Below are 20,599 nucleotides of genomic sequence, written 5' to 3' on the forward strand. Positions count from 1 at the left end.
CCTTAGTGACCACTAATACGCCTTTTTACGTGATTCACTAATGGGCTTTAGGCTAGGCTGACGCCTTTTCACGTCAGCCTAGTCTAAGTCCTGCACGGGTCTCCCGTGCAGGCAGGAGCCGGGGCTCTGCTGTCTGATGACAGCTGAGCTCCTGCTCCAACGCCCGCGATCAAAGTTTACTTTGATCGCGGCCGTTTAACCCGTTAAATGCCGCCGTCAATAGCGACCGCGGCATTTAACTTTGTTTACAGAGGGAGTGAGCTCCCTCTGTCACCCATCGGCGGCCCGCGAATGAAATTGCGGGTCTCCGATGGGGTGTCATGGCAGCCGGGGGACTGATAAAAGCCCCCAGGTCTGCCCTGGACATAGGCCTGTTAGGACGCGCCGGAGGCACGTCCTAACAGATTGCCTGTCAGATTTACACTGACAGGCAATAATGCTCTGGTATACGAAGTATACCAGAGCATTATAGCAGCGATCGGAACATCGCACAGTAATGTCCCCTAGTGGGACTAATAAAATCAGTCATCAAAGTGAAATAAAGATTATTAATAAAAAGTACAGTAAAAAAATAAATAAAACCATTTTTTTCCATAAAAAGTGGTTTTATTTGGTAAAAGTGTAAAAAAAAAAAAAAAGTACACATATGTGGTATCGCCGCGACCGTAATGACTCCATTAATAAAGTTAATATGTAATTTAAACCGCAAAGTGAACACCGTAAAAAAAAAACGCAAAAAACTATGGCGAAATTGCAATTTTTTTCCATTGCCCCCCAAAAAAGTCATAATAAAAATGAATCAATAAGTCCCATGCACCCCAAAACAGTACCATTCAAAACTACGTCTTGTCCCGCAGAAAACAAGCCAAAAAAATCACTACATTGATGGAAAAATAAAAAAATTACAGCTCTTGGAAAGCGACGATGCAAAAACAAATAATTTTAGTTCAAAAGTGTTTTTATTGTGCAAAAGTCGTAAAACATAAAAAAACCTCTACATATGTGGTATCGCCGTAATCGTACCGACCCATAGAATAAAGGTAACATGTTATTTACGTCGCATAGTGAACGGCGTCAATTTAAAAACGCATAGAACAATGGCGGAATTTCAGGTTTTTTTATAATCCCCCCCAAAAAGGTTAATAAAAGTTAATATAAAAATTATATGTACCCAAAAATGGTGCTATTAAAAAGCACAACTAATCCCGCAAAAAACAAGTCCTCATACAGCTATGTAGACGAAAAAATAAAAACGTTATAGCTCTTTGAATGCGACTATAGAAAAACGAATAAAATAGCTTGGTCATTAAGGCCTAAAATGGGCTGGTCACTAAGGGCTTAAAAAGAAGTGATTTTATTGTGCAAATGCTGCAAAACATAAAAAAGCTATATGGCATAGCCGTAATCGTATCGACCCGCAGAATAAAGTAAAATTGTCATTTATAGCCCACAGTGAATACTGTTAAAAAAAGAATAAAAAACATTGTCAGAATTTATGGTTTTTGGTCACCTTGCTTGCCAAAAAATGAAATAAACAGTGATCAAAGAATCGCATGTACACCAAAATGTTACCAATGAAAACTACAGATTGTGCCTCAACAAATAAGGCCTCAGGAGAAAAAATAAAAAAGTTCTGGCTCTCAGAATATGGCAACACAAAATGTGCAGAGCGTTCCAAAATAAGATTGGGCACCATTTATCTGTGCAACACTGGCAACACATCTGCGGATAATTATTTGTTTTGCGCATTATTTTACCCTCTTAATATGCCCTGATGTTCTCCGCATAGATTACATATGCCCTCACAGTATAAACTGAAATACCAGCAAAACCCCAAACAGAACTACTACCAAGCAAAATCTGCGCTCCAAAAACCAAATGGCGCTCCCTTCATTCTGAGCCCTACAGCCTGCCCAAACAGCAGTTTACGTCCACATAGATGGCATCGCCATGCCCGGGAGAACCCGCTTAATGTTTTATGAGGTATTGTGCACTAATATGGCATATCAGCGTAAAAATGCAATTTTCATTTTGCATCATCAGCTACGCATTAATTTCTAATGAAAAAACACCTGTGGTGTCAAAATGCTCACTATACCCCTTTAAATGCATTAAGGGGTGTAGTTTCCAAAATAAGGGTCACTACTTGGGTGTTTGTTTTACTATTTGACCTCAGAGCCCTGCCATTGTGAGACAATGCTGTGAAATCATCAAAAATAGACCTCAAATGCGCTTATTGCTCTACACTTCTGAGCCCTGTCATTTGTCCAGGCAAATGATAAATGCCTTGATGGGTATAGTTTCTAAAATAGGGTCACTCACTTGGGGGCTTCCACTGTACTCTGGTAAATCAGGGTTTTGCAAATGCGATATGGCGCCCAAAAACCAAATCATCAAAATCTGCATGCCAAATAGCGCTCCTGCCTTTCTAAGCCTTGCCATGGGTCCAAACAGCTGTTTATGACCACATATGGAGTATTGCCGTAATCAAAAGAAATTGATTTTCAAATGTTGGGGTACTTTTTTTCCTTTATTCCTTGTAAAAATTGAAAAAAAAATTTCCACGTTTTGTCAAAAAAACCTGTGGTGTCAAAATAGCTCTTGATAAATTCCTTTAGGGTGTAATTTCCCGAATGGGGTCACTATTGGGAGGTTTCCACTGATTTGGTCCCGCAGGGATTTTGAAAATGCAACATGACACCCGAAAACCTAACCAGCAAAATCTGCATGCCAAGTAGCGCTCCTTCCATCTAAGCCCTGCCATGTGTCCAAACAGCAGTTTATGACCACATGTGGGTTATTGACGTACTCTGGCGAGATTGCTTTACAAGTAGGTGCTTTTTCTCCTTTATCCCTTGTGGAAATGAAAAAAATTCAACGTTTTGGTGGAAAAAATGTTGATATTCATTTTCAAGGCCTAATACTACTAAAATCGGCGAAAAAAAACTGTAGGGTCTAAATGCACACTATACCCCTCAATAAATTCCTTGAGGGCTGTAGTTTCCCAAATGGGGTAACTTTTGGGGGTTTCCACTGTTTTGGTCCCTCAGGGGCTTTGCATATGCGACATGGCACCCGAAAACTATTACAGCAAGACTTGAGCTCTAAAAGTCAAATGGTGCTCCTTCCCTTCTGAGCACTGCCGTGTGTCCAAACAGCAGTTTATGACCACATATGGGGTGTTGCCACAATCAGGAAAAATTGCTTTTCAAATGTTGGGGCTCTTTTTCTCTTTTATTCCTTGTAAAAATTGAAAATTTCCACGTTTTATCAGTAAAAATGCCATTTTAAATTTTACTGCATAATTCCACTAAATTCTCCCAAAAATCTGTGGGGTCAAAATGCTCACTATACCCCTCAATAAATTACTTTAGGGGTGTAGTTTCCCAAATGAGGTTTCTTTTGGGGAGTTTCCACTGATTTGGTCCCGCAGGGGCTTTGCAAATGTGACAAGGTGCTGCAAACCATTCCAGCAAAATTTGAGCTCCCAAAGCCAATATAGTGCTCCTTCCTTTGTAAGCCATGCCGTGTGTCCAATCAGCAGTTTATTATCACATATGGGGTATTGCTATGCTCAGAATAGTTTGCTTTACAATGTTGGGGTGTTTTTCTCCTTCATCTACTGTGAAAATGGAAAAATATGAGCTAAAACTAAATTTTATTAGAAAAAACTTAGAGTTTTATTTTCACGGCCCAATTCCACTAAATTCAGCAAAAAAATCTGTGGAGTCAAAATGCGCACCATATCCCTAGATAAATTCCTTGAGGGCTGTAGTTTCCAAAATAGGGTCACTTTTGGGGGGGTTTTCAATGTATGTTCCCTCAGGGTTTTGCAAATGCGACATGGCACCTGAAAACCATTCCAGCAAAACTTCAGCTCTAAAAGCCAAAACGGTGCTCCTTCCCTTCTAAGCCATGTGTCCAAACAGCCGTTTATGACCACATATGGGGTATTGCCGTAATCGGGAGAAATTGCTTTTAAAGTTGTATTGAACAAAAATGCAGATTTTTCATTTATAAAATGCTCATTATTAGGGATATCACGATACCAGGATTTGGACTTCGATACCGATACTTTGTGTAGTCTTGCAATTTCGATACCAAAACGATATTTTGCCAACGGTAATAAAAAAAAAAGTTATTCCATTTTCTGATGTGAGGCGCGAGGTGTGATGAATTTTGAATGTGCCTCACATTAATAGTGATTACCCCATCATGTTTCTCAGTCATAATGGGTTAATGTGTAAGGTACATGATGGGGTTAATTACTATTAATATGAGGCACATGGATGTTCAATTCATCACACCTCGTACCTCAGAATAAGTGAAAGAAAGCAGTACTTATTTTATTTTTTGACAGCGTACACATCATAAATGACGCAAAAAAAAATTGATGTGCAGGTTATTACAGCCGCGCCAATACGAATGTGTATATTTTATGTATCGAGACTTATTTTCATGTTTATTGTAAAAAAGGTGTATGTGTATTTTTTTTAATTTAACATTACTTTGTTTTTACTTTATTTTTAAACTTTAATGTACTGGCATATATCTATATACTGATAGTAATGTACCGGTATATATCTATATTCCAGTACATTAGCCTGTGTACGGATAGTACACAGGGAGTTGTTAGGACATACCTAAGTATGCCCTAACAGGAAATATGGTAAGACAGCCCTGAGATCCTTCAATGGACCTTGGGCTCTCTGGCCATATATGGTATGTCCCTCAATCGCCGCACAGGGATTCCTGTGATGCGATCCAATGGGCATTCCCCGTTCTCATTTTCCCCTGAATGCTGCAGTCAGCTGTGGTCGCAGCATTCAGGGGAATAACGGCGGAGATAAGAGGTTTCTCTGATCTCCGCCATTATAGAGCTTGGGTGCGGGCTGTGTAATACAGCCATTGCACCGCTCCTGACATTAGGTGCGCGCACGATCAGTATGAGGTAATGCGGCCGGCGCTGCACTAATGAGCGGCAGTTCACGCACTGAAAACAGAACATGGGGGTATTTTGTAGTGCGACCGCCATGTTCAGTTTTCAGTGCCGCCTCTCATTAGTGCAGCGCTGGCCGCATCACATTATCCTGACGGTGCACACTTGTCAGGACTCAGGAGCGGGGCAATGGCTGTATTACACAGCCGCAGCCCCGCTCTCATTCATCATGTATTACTATACTTAGCTGTGCGGCCGCACAGCTTAGTATCGAAATACATGAAATAACAGTATCGAACCGTTTGGGGATGCACAGTATCGAAACAGTATCAAAGTTTTGATGCATCGTGCATCCCTACTCACTATACCCCTTGATAAATTCTTCGAGGGGTGTAGTTTTCCAAATGGTGTCTTTTTGGGGGTGTTTACACTGTTTTGGCACCACAATGCCTCTTCAAACCAGACATGGAGCCTAAAATATACTCTAATTAAAAGGAGGCCCCAAAATCCTCTAGGAGCTCGTTTGCTTCTGAGGCTGTTGTTTCAGTCCATTACCACACTAGGGCCACATGTGGGATATTTCTAAAAACTGCAGAATCTGGGCAATAAATGTTGAATTGCGTTTTTCTCTTAAAACCTTCTGTGTTCCCGAAAAAATTTATTAAAACAGATTTTCTGCAAAAAAATAAATAAAATACATTTGTAAATTTCAGCCCCACAGTGATTTAATTCCTGTGAAATGCCTAAAGGGCAAAGAAACTTTCTAAATTTTGTTTTGAATACTTTGAGGGGTGCAGTTTTTAAAATGGGGTGATTTATAAGGGGTTTCTAATATATAGGGCTCTCATAGCCACTTAAGCACTGAACTGGTGCGTAAAAAAATAAGGCATTTAAAACTTTCTTGAAAATGTGAGAAATTGCTGCGCCTTGTAACAACCTATAAAGATATAAGGATGTTCAAAAAACGATGTCAACATAAAATAGACATATGGAAAATAATAACTAGCAACTATTTTGTGTGGTATTAGTATCTGTCTTACAAGCAGATACATTAAAATTTATAAAAATAACATTTTTTGACAATTTTCTAAAAATTTTGGTGTTTTTCACAAATAAACAATGTATGTATCGACCAAATTTTACCACTAACTCAAAGTACAATGTGTCATGAACAAACAAACAAATCTCAGAATCACTTTAAAAAATAAAAGTATTCCAAAGTTATTACCACATAAAGTGGTCAGATTTGAAATACATGGCCTGGTCCATTAGGCAAAAACAGGTCGTGTCCTTTAGACTGGGTTCACACGGAGTATTTTGCAGAGTTTTTTGACGCGGAAACTCGGCAAAAACGGCCCGAAAATGCCTCCCATTGATTTCAATGGGAGGCGTCGGCGTCTTTTTCCCGCGAGCAGTAAAACTGCCTCGCGGGAAAAAGAAGCGGCATGCCCTATCTTCGGGCGCTTCCGCCTCTGACCTCCCATTGACTTCAATGGAAGGCAGAGAAAGCGTATTTCGCGGTGTTTTATGCCCGCGGCGCTCAATGGCCGCGGGCGAAAAACGCAGCGAAAAACTCAGCGAAAATTGGTATGCAGGGAGAGGAAAATCTGCCTCAAACTTCCAAACGGAATTTTAAGGCAGATATTCCTCCTGCAAAATACTCCGTGTGAACATAGCCTAAAGGTGTTTTCTTATGAGAGACATTTATGACGTATCCACAGGATACGTCATAAATGTCAGATGGATGCGGGTCCCATTTCTATAGTCAGCTATAGGGGCATTATACTATGTAGGGGGTTCTATGGGAGCATTGTAGTCTGTGGGCTGAGCTGGGTGTGTATGGGCAGCGATTGGGCGGGGTCAGAGAAGAGTGGCTTTACAAAACGGCAAAGTTGGAAGGTATGCTAATATTTCACAGTAGTATGATAGGTGTTTAATTCCAAGAATAGTCTCTAAAAGCAACAGCCACAGTAACTGCAGTACAGGCAAAGAACTCCAAAGTGCAGTACAGAGTTGTCAGGCAGAAATACGGACTGGTAAAATAGAAGGTAGCAAAAGTACACAGATGGTAGTAGGCAAGTAAAGGACAAACAGCATTTGTTTATAGGTGGGTGTCAGGACAGGCAGAGATCAAAAGTAAGGTCACGGAACAGGTGAAGAAAACAATCTAAAATGACATTTTTGCAAATTTCACAAAATCACATGGAATTTTACTGCTAAGACACTATAGTGGTATCCTGAGGCAAAATACACATGGGAAGGATAATTTATCAGGAAATCTTGATTTAATGTGACCTGGCTCTTTATATCTAAAGAAGAGTTAAGTGTGCCTAGGAGCAGTATGACACTACAGACCCCCTAGATGCTGCCAAAAGGGCAGGGGCGGACATACCGCATGTGCAGCCGGTGCAGCTGCACAAGGGCCCCGCGTGGGAAGGGGGCCCGTTCCTCTGCTGGCCGACTCAGTTCTCAGCTGCGCGATGCTGAGGACTGAGACAGAGGCCCGTGGACCACTGGCGTAGCTATAGGGGTCGCAGCGGTCGCAATTGCGACCGGGCCCCGAAGCCAGGGGGGCCCACGGCCCCCCGCACCACATCAATAAAAAGTTACTATAGTAACTCGGGCCGCGGGCCCCTGTTACTATAGTAACATACTTTACTTACCTTCCTGGTTCCGGATCGCAGCGGAGGTCCTGACGTCAGGCGCTGTGCGCAGCACATGACGTCACAGCGCTATGCGCCGCGCACAGCATCGAGACGACAGAACTCCCGCCGCGGCCGAAGAGGAAGGTAAGATAGCCCTGACTGGCGGGGTCCGACTCCTGGGACCCGCCAATCAGCTGTTTTGAAGGGGCCGCAGCACTCGTACGAGAGCTGCTCCCCTTCATTCCTGTCACTTCATTCCGGTCACACTGTGAATCGGTTTCGGCGATTCACAGTGTGGGCGAGTAGTGAAATGAAGGGGAAGCAGCTCTCGTACGAGTGCTGCGGCCCCTTCAAAACAGCTGATTTGCGGGTCCCGGGCGACACATCAGCTATTGATGGCCTATCCTGAGGATAGGCCATCAATGTTTAGGGACTGCACAACCCCTAAGCCTACGATGTAGCAGGCTTAGGGGGCCCATGAGACAGGATCACAGATTGTGTGATGCTGTCTGCTGGGCCCTGTATCTAAGCCAATCACATGGTAGGCTTAGATACATGGCCCATGCGTGATCCTGTCTGCTGGGCCCTGTATCTAAGCCTACCACACTGTAGGTTTAGATACAGGGCCCCAGCACACAGTAATCTTATACTGTATAAGATTACTGTCTGCTGGACCCTGTATCTAAGCCTACCTTGTGGTAGGCTTAGATACAGGGTCCCACAGACAGTATCACACATGGGCCCTGTATCTAAGCCTTAGGGTATGTGCACAGACACTAATTACGTCCGTAAGTGACGGATGTATTTCGGCCGCAAGTACCGGACCGAACACACTGCAGGGAGCCGGGCTCCTAGCGTCGTACTTATGTACGACGCTAGGAGTCCCTGCCTCGCTGTGGGACAACTGTCCTGTACTGTAATCATGTTTTCAGTACCGGACAGTTGTCCGGCAGCGAGGCAGGGACTCCTAGCGTCGTACATAACTATGATGCTAGGAGCCCGGCTCCCTGCAGTGTGTTCGGTCCGGTACTTGCGGCCGAAATACGTCCGTCAATTCCGGACGTAATTAGTGTGTGTGCACATACCCTAACACATGTGTTACTAATCATTTTTTGTGTGTTTTCTTACAGGTTCGGTCGTTGGACTACGGCGGATTCCAGGACTACTTCGATGACAGCTTTTTTTTTTATTAATAAAATGGTTAATGAGGGTTGTGTTTTTTTTTTTTATTTCAATAAAATATTTTTTCTATGTCTTTGTGGTTTTTTTTAAACTATATTACTACCGCCTTAGTAATGGCCGCCGGCTGATTGACAGCATCCATTGCTAAGGCAGGGCTTAGTGTTAGCCGGTGCAGAGGCTAACACTAACCCCCTTTATTACCCCGGTACCCACCGCCACCAGGGGTGCTGGGAAGAGCCGGGTACGATCCAGTACCTGACCATCTGTAGTGATGGTCGGCCACTGGGGTGGCCGCAGGCTGGTATTATCAGGAGGGGAAAGGCCAGATACAGTGGCCCTTCCTACCCTGGTGATGCTAGGCTGCTGCTGCTTTATTGTATCTGGCTGGTTATGAAAATGGGGGGGACGCCACGTCATTTAAAAAATAATTGGAAAGAACGATGTCGGGTCCCCCCCAATTTTCATAACCAGCCAGATACAACACAGCAGCAGCAGGCAGCATTACAAGGGTGGGAAGGGCCACTGTTTTTGGCCTTCCCCAGCCTAATACTACCAGCCTGCGGCCACCCCGGTGCCTGCCCGTCACTACAGCTGGTCGGGTACTGGTTTGTACCCGGCTCTTCCCAGTACCCCTGGTGGCGGTGGGTACCGGGGTAATAATGGGGGTTAGTGTAGACTCTGCACCGGCTAACATTAAGCCTCGCCTTAGTAATGGAGGTTGTCAATCAGCCAGCGGCCATTACTAAGGCGGTGATAATAAAGTTTAAAAAGATACAAGCACATAGAAATTTTTTTTATTGAAATAAAAACACAACCCTCATTAACCATTTTATTGAGAATAAAAAAAACGCCGTCATTGAAGTCCTCGTATCCGAAGTCCAACAACCGAACCTGTAAAAAAAACACAAACACACAAAAATAATCAGTAACACATAAAGAAGCAAAATTATTATTCTTACCTTTCCTGGGTCCAGCGCTGGAGCCGCAATGTCAGCGAGCTGGGCCCTGTATCTAATCCTATCATGTGTGATACAGTCTGCTGAGCTGTGTATCTAATCCAATCATGTATGATACTGTGCTGGGCCCTATATCTAATCCGATCATGTGTGATACTGTCTGCTGAGCCACTGTATCTAATCCTATCATGTGTGATACTGTCTGCTGAGCCACTGTATCTAATCCTATAATGTGTGGTACTGTCTGCTGAGCCACTGTATCTAATCCTATCATGTGTGATACTGTCTGCTGAGCCACTGTATCTAATCCTATCATGTGTGGTACTGTCTGCTGAGCCACTGTATCTAATCCTATCATGTGTGGTACTGTCTGCTGAGCCACTGTATCTAATCCTATCATGTGTGATACTGTCTGCTGGGCCACTGTATCTAATCCTATCATGTGTGATACTGTCTGCTGAGCCACTGTATCTAATCCTATAATGTGTGGTACTGTCTGCTGAGCCACTGTATCTAATCCTATCATGTGTGATACTGTCTGCTGAGCCACTGTATCTAATCCTATCATGTGTGGTACTGTCTGCTGAGCCACTGTATCTAATCCTATCATGTGTGGTACTGTCTGCTGAGCCACTGTATCTAATCCTATCATGTGTGATACTGTCTGCTGGGCCACTGTATCTAATCCTATCATGTGTGATACTGTCTGCTGAGCTGTGTATCTAATCCTATCATGTGTGATACTGCCTTCTGAGCCACTGTATCTAATCCTATCATGTGTGATACTGTCTGCTCAGCCACTGTATCTAATCCTATCCATAGTTTATAGGGTCGTAGTGCTATAGATATGCTATGCTGTCTCCTATACACACACTTTTTTTTGGGGCGGACACATATGTATTGGGGCTATTTCCCGGACATTTTAAGCCCTGAGGGTATGTTCACACGGCAGCGTCTGTTACGGCTGAAATTACTGTGCTGTTTTCAGGAGAAAACAGCACCGTAATTTCAGCCGTAATGGCATGTGCAGGCGTCTTTTGCTGCGTCCACTACGGAAGTAATTGAAGCTGGTTTTCCATGGAGTCCATGGAAAACGGCTCCATTTACATCTGAAGAAGTGACAGGCAGTTTTTTACGCGCCGCCTTTCGACAGCGGCGCGTAAAAAAAAATGACCATCGGCACAGAACATCGTAAGACCCATTCAAATGAATGGGCAGATGTTTTCCGACGCTTTTGAGCCGCATTTTCGGATGTAATTCAATGCTAAAACGCCCAAATTACGTCCGTAAATAGTGTGTGTGTGAACCCAGCCTTAGTGACGCACCGGCTGCTAGTGCTGCATTGTTGGGTCACTTAGGAGACCCAGCGATGCAGCTGAAAGCGGACCGTCGGCCATGAGAAGTTTGCGGGGTGGGGGGGGGGGGGGCCCTGGCACATTATCTGCACAGGGGCCTTTTGCAGTCTGTGTCCGCCACTGCAAAAGGGTATACAGGTTTATTTATGGTGCACTCACATGATGCCATAAAAATATGTTTCTTTTTATTTTTACTCCTATACGTTAGTTTAAATTAACCCCTTTCCTGCTAGGACAATTTTAACACTTTGACAGAAATATTTCACATAATAATAATAATAATAATAATAATAATAATATTATGCCCACATACCCATATATTTCCTAAAGACAGCAGACACAATAGGAAAATGGCACTCATCACTTTATACCTACATGCAGTTTTGCATAAAAGATTAACATTTTGTAAAAATCCATAAAACTTGATGTTTGTGGCTAAAGGTATGACCCAAGCAGAGCCTGAGGCTGGGTTCACACGACCTATTTTCAGGCGTAAACAAGGCGTATTATGCCTCGATTTACGCCTGAAAATACGGCTCCAATACGTCGGCAAACATCTGCCCATTCATTTGAATGGGTTTGCCGATGTACTGTGCCGACGACCTGTAATTTACGCGTCGTCGTTTGACAGCTGTCAAAAGACGACGCGTAAAATTACAGCCTCGTCAAAAGAAGTGCAGGACACTTCTTGGGACGTTTTTGGAGCCGTTTTCTCATAGACTCTATTGAAAACAGCTCCAAAAATGGGCGAAAAAACGGCGCGAAAAAGGCGCGAAAACGCCGCGAAAAACGCCGCGAAAAACGCCGCGAAAAACGTGAGTTGGAGTATGTTCACACGTAGTCAACAAAAACGTCTGAAAATCCAGAGCTGTTTTCAAGGGAAAACAGACCCTGCTTTTCAGACGTTTTTTGACCAACTCGCATTTTTCGCGGCGTTTTCACTCCGTTTTCGCGGCGTTTTTTACGTCCGTTTTTAGATCTGTTTTCATTGGAGTCTATGAGAAAACAGCTCCAAAAACGTCCAAAGTGCACTTCTTTTTACGAGGCGTAATTTTACGCGTCGTAATTGCCGTACGACGCGTAAAATTACGCGTCGTGTGTACAATACAGCGTTATACCCATAGAAAGTAATGGGCAGATGTTTGACGACGTATTTGAGACGTATTTCCAGACGTAAAACGAGGCAAAATACGCCTCGTATACGTCTGAAATTTGGCCGTGTGAACATACCCTAAGACACACAACCCCTCCTAAACAAAACAGTTCAAGATGTGTAAAGATCATACATGCCTTTTATGCAATGTCCACATGAACACACATTACAAAATCACCAGAACTGAATAGACCATAAATCCCTGTGATCCAGATGCCAGTAAATATTTGAGTCACAAAGTGAACAAATTGTCTGATTAGGCACACGGGTGATTAGATGTGTAACTGCTTATCTTCTCACCCCTGTAGTAAGGAAAAAAATAAATAAAAAATGTGCACGTATTCTCACAGATTGGTAAGAGGGTGATAACATGATGAAAGTTTCCTGTATCACCCCCAGGGCCGGAATTTCTGGGCCCCACATAGCAAAGGAATCTGGGCCCCACCCCTCCTCATTATCAGGGCAGGCGCAAAGTAAAGGGGTAAGAGGTAGTTTAGGGGTGAAAAGCAAACTAGCAGGGTCTCTTTGGAGGGATAGTGCAGGGACAAGAGGAGGGTAGGGCCTCTATCAGGGGACAAGGGGGAGAGAATAAGTGCCAGGGCTCTGTTTGGGAAGGGGGAAGAGAGGGCTGGAAGAACTGAAAGTGGCAGGTGTGGGAGCGTGACCAGGAGAGGAGACCAGGGATGGGATTCAAATTTTTAACATGTTCCCTGTTTTGCGGACAAAGACATATGCGCCGCGGGGATGTTGCAGTGTTTCACGCCATGGAAAAAGGATTCTAATAATCAAATAAAACAATTACAATATTCCAAATACACCATATTAAAGTGGACTCTAAATAAAGAAATTCCCTGTCCAGAATGTTTAACTGGATTTCCACACTATGTATATATGTACATAACCTACCTACCCACACATTATATTAAACTCACCCATTACGTATAGACCTATATGTGCACAATCAATATCCTTAGCGTGCTCAGCCCATTTAGTTACACTGTGCACTGTGAGAAGGGTGGATGACAGTGCAGCATGCGTAGTACACCGCGACAAATTTCCTGGCTACTGCACAGATACAGTGCTAGAAGCAAGCTCAGTACATATATACAGTGCCAGAACCAAGCTCAATACATATATACAGCACCAGAACAAAGCTGAATACATATATATATCATAACGACCAAGCTCATTACATATATACAGCAACACCAGTACCAAGCTCAGTACATATATACAGGTGCAGAAGCGCTCAGCTGAGCGCTTTGCACCGTCTGTTGTGATCAGCTCACCCTGTCAAGCTGAAGATGGCTCTCATAGACGTTCTATGTAAGCCATCTTCAGCCTGACAGAGAGTGCTGTTTACAGCCGAAGGTGCAAAGTGCTCAGCTGAGCGCTAGTGCGCCTTCGTTTCAGCAACGGTGGGACTCTCAGCCGCCGGACCACCACCGATCCAATCTTTTGATATGTCTCTATGACATATTAAAAGTTAGATAAAAGTGTAGTTACTATTTAAGTGGGCGGGACAAAAGAACTCGCCTGGACTGTGTGGGGGGAGGCATAAACGATAAGTTTAAAAAACAAAAATAATATGGATCATACAGGTGTAACTTCTCCACTCCCCGTAAGTATTATTTCACTCCACACATCAGGTATAAGCTCTCTTCCCTCCCTCAGATATCCCCACACCTTCCTCTACCCCTCCCCATGTATAATTTCACCGCCTTCCTTCAGGTATCATTTACCCTATGTATCACCCCTCTAGTATAATGCCCTCTCAAGTGTTCGCCCTCCCCAGCATCATTTCCCTCCCCCACCCAATACCATCTCCCTGCCCTGTTATCATCTAACCTCCCTCAGTACCACCCCCCATAGAAACAGGGCCGGCCTCAAGTTGGATGGTGCCCTGTGCGGGATTCTCTATTGCTGTCCTCCAAACCCAAAAAAATTAACCACATATAAAAAGACATGCACATACTGGAACATACAGTATATACTGTACATATATAGAGGCACATATTTAGACATACAGGCAAATATACATACATTTATATACCAACACACACAAGGCACGTACACACACAAATAATGGGTCATATACAAATACATATAGGTAAATATATAGACATACAGACCCAAATATACCCACACAGGCACATATATACTTAGTACAGATAGTGCAGCAGATGTTACCTGCAGTCCTATGTAACACCACAGATAACACAGTGATAGCTCTCTCTTCATCAATATTTTTCAGTTAAACGGAAACCATTTTCACCAGATCTGTCACCTTCGAAATCAATGGTGATGCAGACGGAAATCTATGGTTTCTGTTTGTTTCAGTAAGGGTTTCGTTCTGATGGAAAGCTCAGATGGAACGCCTGAACGGAGCCCTGACCCAGATGTGAACGAAGTCTTAGATGTAATTACAAAGTTTCACCAAACAAACTGATTTAAAAAAAAAAAGATTTCAAAGGTGTACATGGCTTTTAACGTAATCTGAAGAGGGTTTAAACCGGCAACAAATGGTAAATATGCATTATGAAGGCACTAAATTCTGTGCCCATTTGACATTTATTAACACTTTAGTGTCTTTCAGTACCACCATGGTGCCCATTTGCCACTTATTGTCCCTTTAGCGTCCTTCTGTTTGGTGGCCCCTTGATGCCCATTTGCCATTTACTGCCCCTGTAGCCTTTAGCATCTTTTGTGACATAAGAACAATAAAGGGACAACAAAATGGCTAATGGGCATCAAGAGGGCACTGAATAGAAGGACACTAAAGGGGCAATAAGTGGCAAATGGGCACCAAAGTGGCACTGAATCCTCTGTCCATTTGCCGTTATTGCCCTTTTTAGACAACCATCAGTGTCCCCATTCAACCAAAGCCCACAGTTAGTGACTGACCTGCTGGGTTTCTGAGAAACACTGCGTTCTGGAGCTGGAGCCGCCCAGAAGAAAAGGTTTCCTCAGTGTCCCTACCAGCCCTGGAAACGCATAGGAAGCACGGTGTCTCCTCCCTGTCTTGCATCCTGAATGATGTCATCACGCCTGTCTCATCATTCAGGACAGAGTGAGTGGATGAGTGAGTGGGTGAGTGGTGGCCAGGGTGCAGGGCAGCCAGTATTGAGGACAGTGGAGTAAGTGAGTGGCACCTGCCCCGCATGCACACCCAGTGGCACCTCTTATACAGTGCGGAGGGTGGCGCCCTGTGCGACCGCATTCGTCACACGTACCTAAGGCCGGCGATGCATATAAAGCAAATGTGTTACCCATGTCTGTATTATGTGCTCTCAGCACTGCAGCATAGTCCATTATTACTACCAGCAGCTCTTCCCGAGGGCTCTCTTATCTCCTGTCCTGTGTAACCAGAAGGAGAAGATGGGTTTGTTGTCAATTGTTACACAACACAGGAGAGAAGAGCTGCTAGTAATACAATCTTATGCTGCAGCATTAATAGGATATAGTACAGACATGGGTAAGATACTTTCTATTTATTGGGGAGGATATGATGTGGGGAGGCTCCAGCAACAGCAGCTGTTTGACACCGAGATCACTCACTGTCAGAAGACTGCAGTTCCTACTCAACCCCTCCACTGGGCTAAAAACTCCCGCTACCGTGCTATTAGTGAACTCTCCCCCCTTATCTCCTCCCCTCACGCTGTCACGCAGGTGTGGAGGAGGAGTGGCGGGCATTATGTGGACAGCTCACTCTCCAGAAGACCCTTATCTTTTTACTTTGGTGTAAAGAACGAGTTATGGCCCCATGATGAGACCTGATCCTTTATCCAAAGTGAAATCATAAGGGCCCCACTGCGGTGGGCAAGTAAATTCCAGCTGCGGAGCATGGGCCCTCTTTTTTTATATATGGCTGGGGGCCCCTGAAGTCAGTACCACAGGTACTGCCCTGATGGCAGCCCTGATCACCCCCCCCCCCTCACCCCGGGACACTGGAGGCTGAACAGGGGGAAAGATAACAGTAACAGGCTATGATCTTTCTTCCTGCTTTCAGTTTCAGCTTCCCTCTCTGACCTCTCTCTTACAGAGACACAGAAAAAGGAAGTCAAACGTTTCATCCTGCGGCCCGATTTCAATTGAGTGCTGTGCACCAAATATTGCACCTACAGTTTAGCTATGGTATCAGCTGAAAGCCAGAATTCTGGGCTTTAATATTATTTAGCTCTAGCCCCTATATTATAGTTGGAAAAGCATTTCAAGTCATGCCGCATTACATATGTCCTTGGCAGTAAAAGAGTTAAATCAAACATTATAAACGAGACCAACACCTCAGCTATTTTCATCATTTAACTTGGCTATTGTCTCTTTTGTCTATTTTGCTTGGCTGTTTGGCAAGGTAAACTTCAGCTCTGCTACTGCATCTGACAAATTTCTTCAGATATTTGTCAGGTGCTCAGGAGAATTTTTGTGTTTATTATTCTTTTTTCATACATCTGTTTTGGAACAAGGAAAGTACAGTATGGCATAATGATTTGCTGGAGAATGCACAAGCTTAACCCCTTAGTGACCAGCCCATTTTAGGCCCTAATGACCAAGCTATTTTATTCGTTTTTCTATAGTCGCATTCAAAGAGCTATAACTTTTTAATTTTTTCGTCTACATAGCTGTATGAGGACTTGTTTTTTGCGGGATTAGTTGTGCTTTTTAATAGCACCATTTTTGGGTACATATAATTTTTATATTAACTTTTATTAACCTTTTTGGGGGGGATTATAAAAAAAACTGAAATTTCGCCATTGTTCTATGCGTTTTTAAATTGACGCCGTTCACTATGCGACGTAAATAACATGTTACCTTTATTCTATGGGTCGGTACGATCACGGCGATACCACATATGTAGAGGTTTTTTTATGTTTTACGACTTTTGCACAATAAAAACACTTTTGAACTAAAATTATTTGCTTTTGCATCGTCGCTTTCCAAGAGCCGTAATTTTTTTATTTTTCCATCAATGTAGTGATTTTTTGGGCTTGTTTTCTGCGGGACAAGACGTAGTTTTGAATGGTACTGTTTTGGGGTGCATGGCACTTATTGATTCATTTTTATTATGACTTTTTTGGGGGGCAATGGAAAAAATTGCAATTTCGCCATGGTTTTTTGCGTTTTTTTTTACGGTGTTCACTTTGCGGTTTAAATTACATATTAACTTTATTAATGGAGTCATTACGGTCGCGGCGATACCACATATGTGTACTTTTTTTTTTTTTTACACTTTTACTAAATAAAACCACTTTTTATGGAAAAAAATGGTTTTATTTATTTTTTTACTGTACTTTTTATTAATAATCTTTATTTCACTTTGATGACTTATTTTATTAGTCCCACTAGGGGACTTTACTGTGCGATATTCCGATCGCTGCTATAATGCTCTGGTATACTTCGTATACCAGAGCATTATTGCCTGTCAGTGTAAATCTGACAGGCAATCTGTTAGGACGTGCCTCCGGCGCGTCCTAACAGGAATATGTCCAGGGCAGACCTGGGGGCTTTTATCAAGCCCCCGGCTGCCATGACAGCACATCGGAGACCCGCGATTGCATTCGCGGGCCGCCGATGGGTGACAGAGGGAGCTCACTCCCTCTGTAAACAAAGTTAAATGCTGCGGTCGCTATTGACGGCGGCATTTAACGGGTTACACGGCCGCGATCGAAGTAAACTTCGATCGCGGGCGTTGGAGCAGGAGCTCAGCTGTCATCAGACAGCAGAGCCCCGGCTCCTGCCTGCACGGGAGACCCGTGCAGGACTTAGACTAGGCTGACGTGAAAAGGCGTCAGCCTAGCCTAAAGCCCATTAGTGACTCACGTGAAAAGGCGTATTAGTGGTCACTAAGGGGTTAAAACAAAAAACTGTTGTTTTTTTTTAATCCATCACTTGTGTATATATATATATATATATATACACACAGTATCTATACAATGCATCAGGAAAATCTTCAGAGCCTTTCAATTTTTTCACATTATGTTATGTTGAAGCCTTGTGCTAAAATTTAAAAAAAAATTAGGTTTTTTTCACATCATTCTGCACTCAATACCCCATAAAGTGAAGACAGAATGTTAATAATCTTTGCTCATTTATCGAAAAGGGAATACTAAAATATTGCATAGACATAAGTATTCAGGCCTTTACTCAGTACTTTTTTTGAAGCACCGTGGGCAGCGCTAACAACCTCCAGTCTTCTTGGGTATGATGCCACAAGGTGTACACACCTGGATTTGGGGATTTTCTGATATTCTTCTCTGCAGATCCTCTTAAGCTCTGTCAGGTTGGATGGGACCATCAGTGTACAGCCATTTTCAGGTCTCTCCAGAGATGTTCGATTGGATTAAAGTCTGGGCTCTGACTGGGCCACTCCAGGACATTCACAGAGTAGTCCCTAAGCCACTCCTGTGTTGTCTTGGCTGTGGGCTTAGGGTCATTGTTTTGTTGGAAGGAGAACCTTTGGCCCAGTCTGAGGTCCAGAGCACTCTGAATCAGGTTTTCATTAAGAATATCTCTGTACTTTGCTGTATTCATCTTTCTCTCAACCCTGGCCAGTCACCTTGTCTCAGCCACTGAAAAACACCCCCACAGCATGATGCTGCCACCACCATGCTTCATTGTAGGGATGAAGAGATGAGTGAAAAACAGCATTATCATATGCGGTAACGGAGCCAGGCACGGAGGAAGAAGATCGAATTCTCTGAGGTATTTTTCAATGGAACTCTTTAATAGAACGACAACTCGTTTCTGGACCGAACTGGTCCCTTCGTCAGGTCTGTAACACTGTTTGCATGTGCAATGTGCTTAAATTTGTAGTGAAAAAAACAGGAAAGCCCGGTATTGAGCAGTTGTGTTTCACATTTAAAACTGCACAGATTGATGTGTAGAGAAGCCCCATATGGCATGATACATTTCAGTTTATACAGATGTTTGAATAAACAGTATATATCATCCATATATTTAAGCATTTAACAGTATACAATTGTTATTATTATATTCAACTGTTAGATCATGATATCTCTCAGGGATACTATGGTTTATTTTGCATTGGTTTTCCATGCACATATATTCTCGTATGGATATTAATTGTTTCAAGTTTAAAACGAGTAGTGGTGATAATTGAAATACAAATGATGCAGACCTGCTTATTATAGTAAGTACACCTGAGAGATTATTGGTACTCTACGCCAAATATTTGTTAAGACATATTTATGCAAATTCTGTGCTGATCCCTCACAAATCTTGTGTACAAGATTTAAAATGAAGCTAAATATACAATAAATTTAAATAAAATATTTTCTCTATGTGTCTGTGGGTTTTTAAAAAAAAAAAAAAAAAAGACGGGGACATATGGGCACCACTATGTATGAAAGAAATCTATATCGGGTGCTGCAGTGACATGCAAAAAATATGCATACTAGGACAGAGGAAAAGGTACGTACAAAATTGCACACACCCAAAATAATGAGAAAGGGATACGAAAAAACAGAAATGCAAAGACCAAACTTTATTATACACTACATACAAAATATTAAATCATTTAAAAAAAACCCATAGAGAATAAGCAAACCTGTAAAAATGAATCAGGAAACAAACCACAGACAGAAATCTCAAATAAGATTCCAAATGGGACAATATGAGCCAATATCAAAAGAATACAATACAATAGCCGTATAACTGTATTATTTTCAACTAGCAAACCTGGAAGGTAACCACATGCTGAACCACACAAGAATATAAAGTGCAAGAGTGCAAGATAATATCTATACCCCAATGAGGGGAAACTATAGCCACACAAATATGAATATATATATATATATATATATATATATATATATATATACATTTCCATGGTGAACCTCGTCGTCACAAGTAGTACGCACAAAAAGCGGATGCTATTGGATCTAAAGAGAAATGATCATGATAGAGATTTCACCCCTGACGAAGCTGCACCTAGAGGCAGCGATACGCGTGGGGCCGTCTGTCCTTATTCCACAGCCTATTTGGGTCATGTATCAATTTTCTCTATCATGATCATCATTGGCAGCGTCCATTACTAAGACGGGGCTTAGTGTTAGCCAGTGAAAATACTAACACTAACTCCCCATTATTACCTCGGTACCCAACGCCACCAAGGTTACCGGGAAGAGTCGGGTACAATCCAGCACCCAACCGTCTGAAGTGATGGTCGGGCACCGGGACGGCCACAGGCTGGTCTTATTAGGCTTGGAAGGTCTAAACACCGTGGTCCTTCTTATCCTGGTAATGCTAGGCTGCTGTGTTGTATCTGGCTGGTTATGAAAAATGGGGGTGGAACCCAATTTTTTTTTTTCAGTAATTTATAATTTTAATTTTTTTAAAAACTACGTGGGGTC

The sequence above is a fragment of the Rhinoderma darwinii genome, chromosome 2 (assembly GCF_050947455.1).
Source record: "Rhinoderma darwinii isolate aRhiDar2 chromosome 2, aRhiDar2.hap1, whole genome shotgun sequence".
In the NCBI taxonomy this organism is placed as follows: Eukaryota; Metazoa; Chordata; class Amphibia; order Anura; family Rhinodermatidae; genus Rhinoderma; species Rhinoderma darwinii.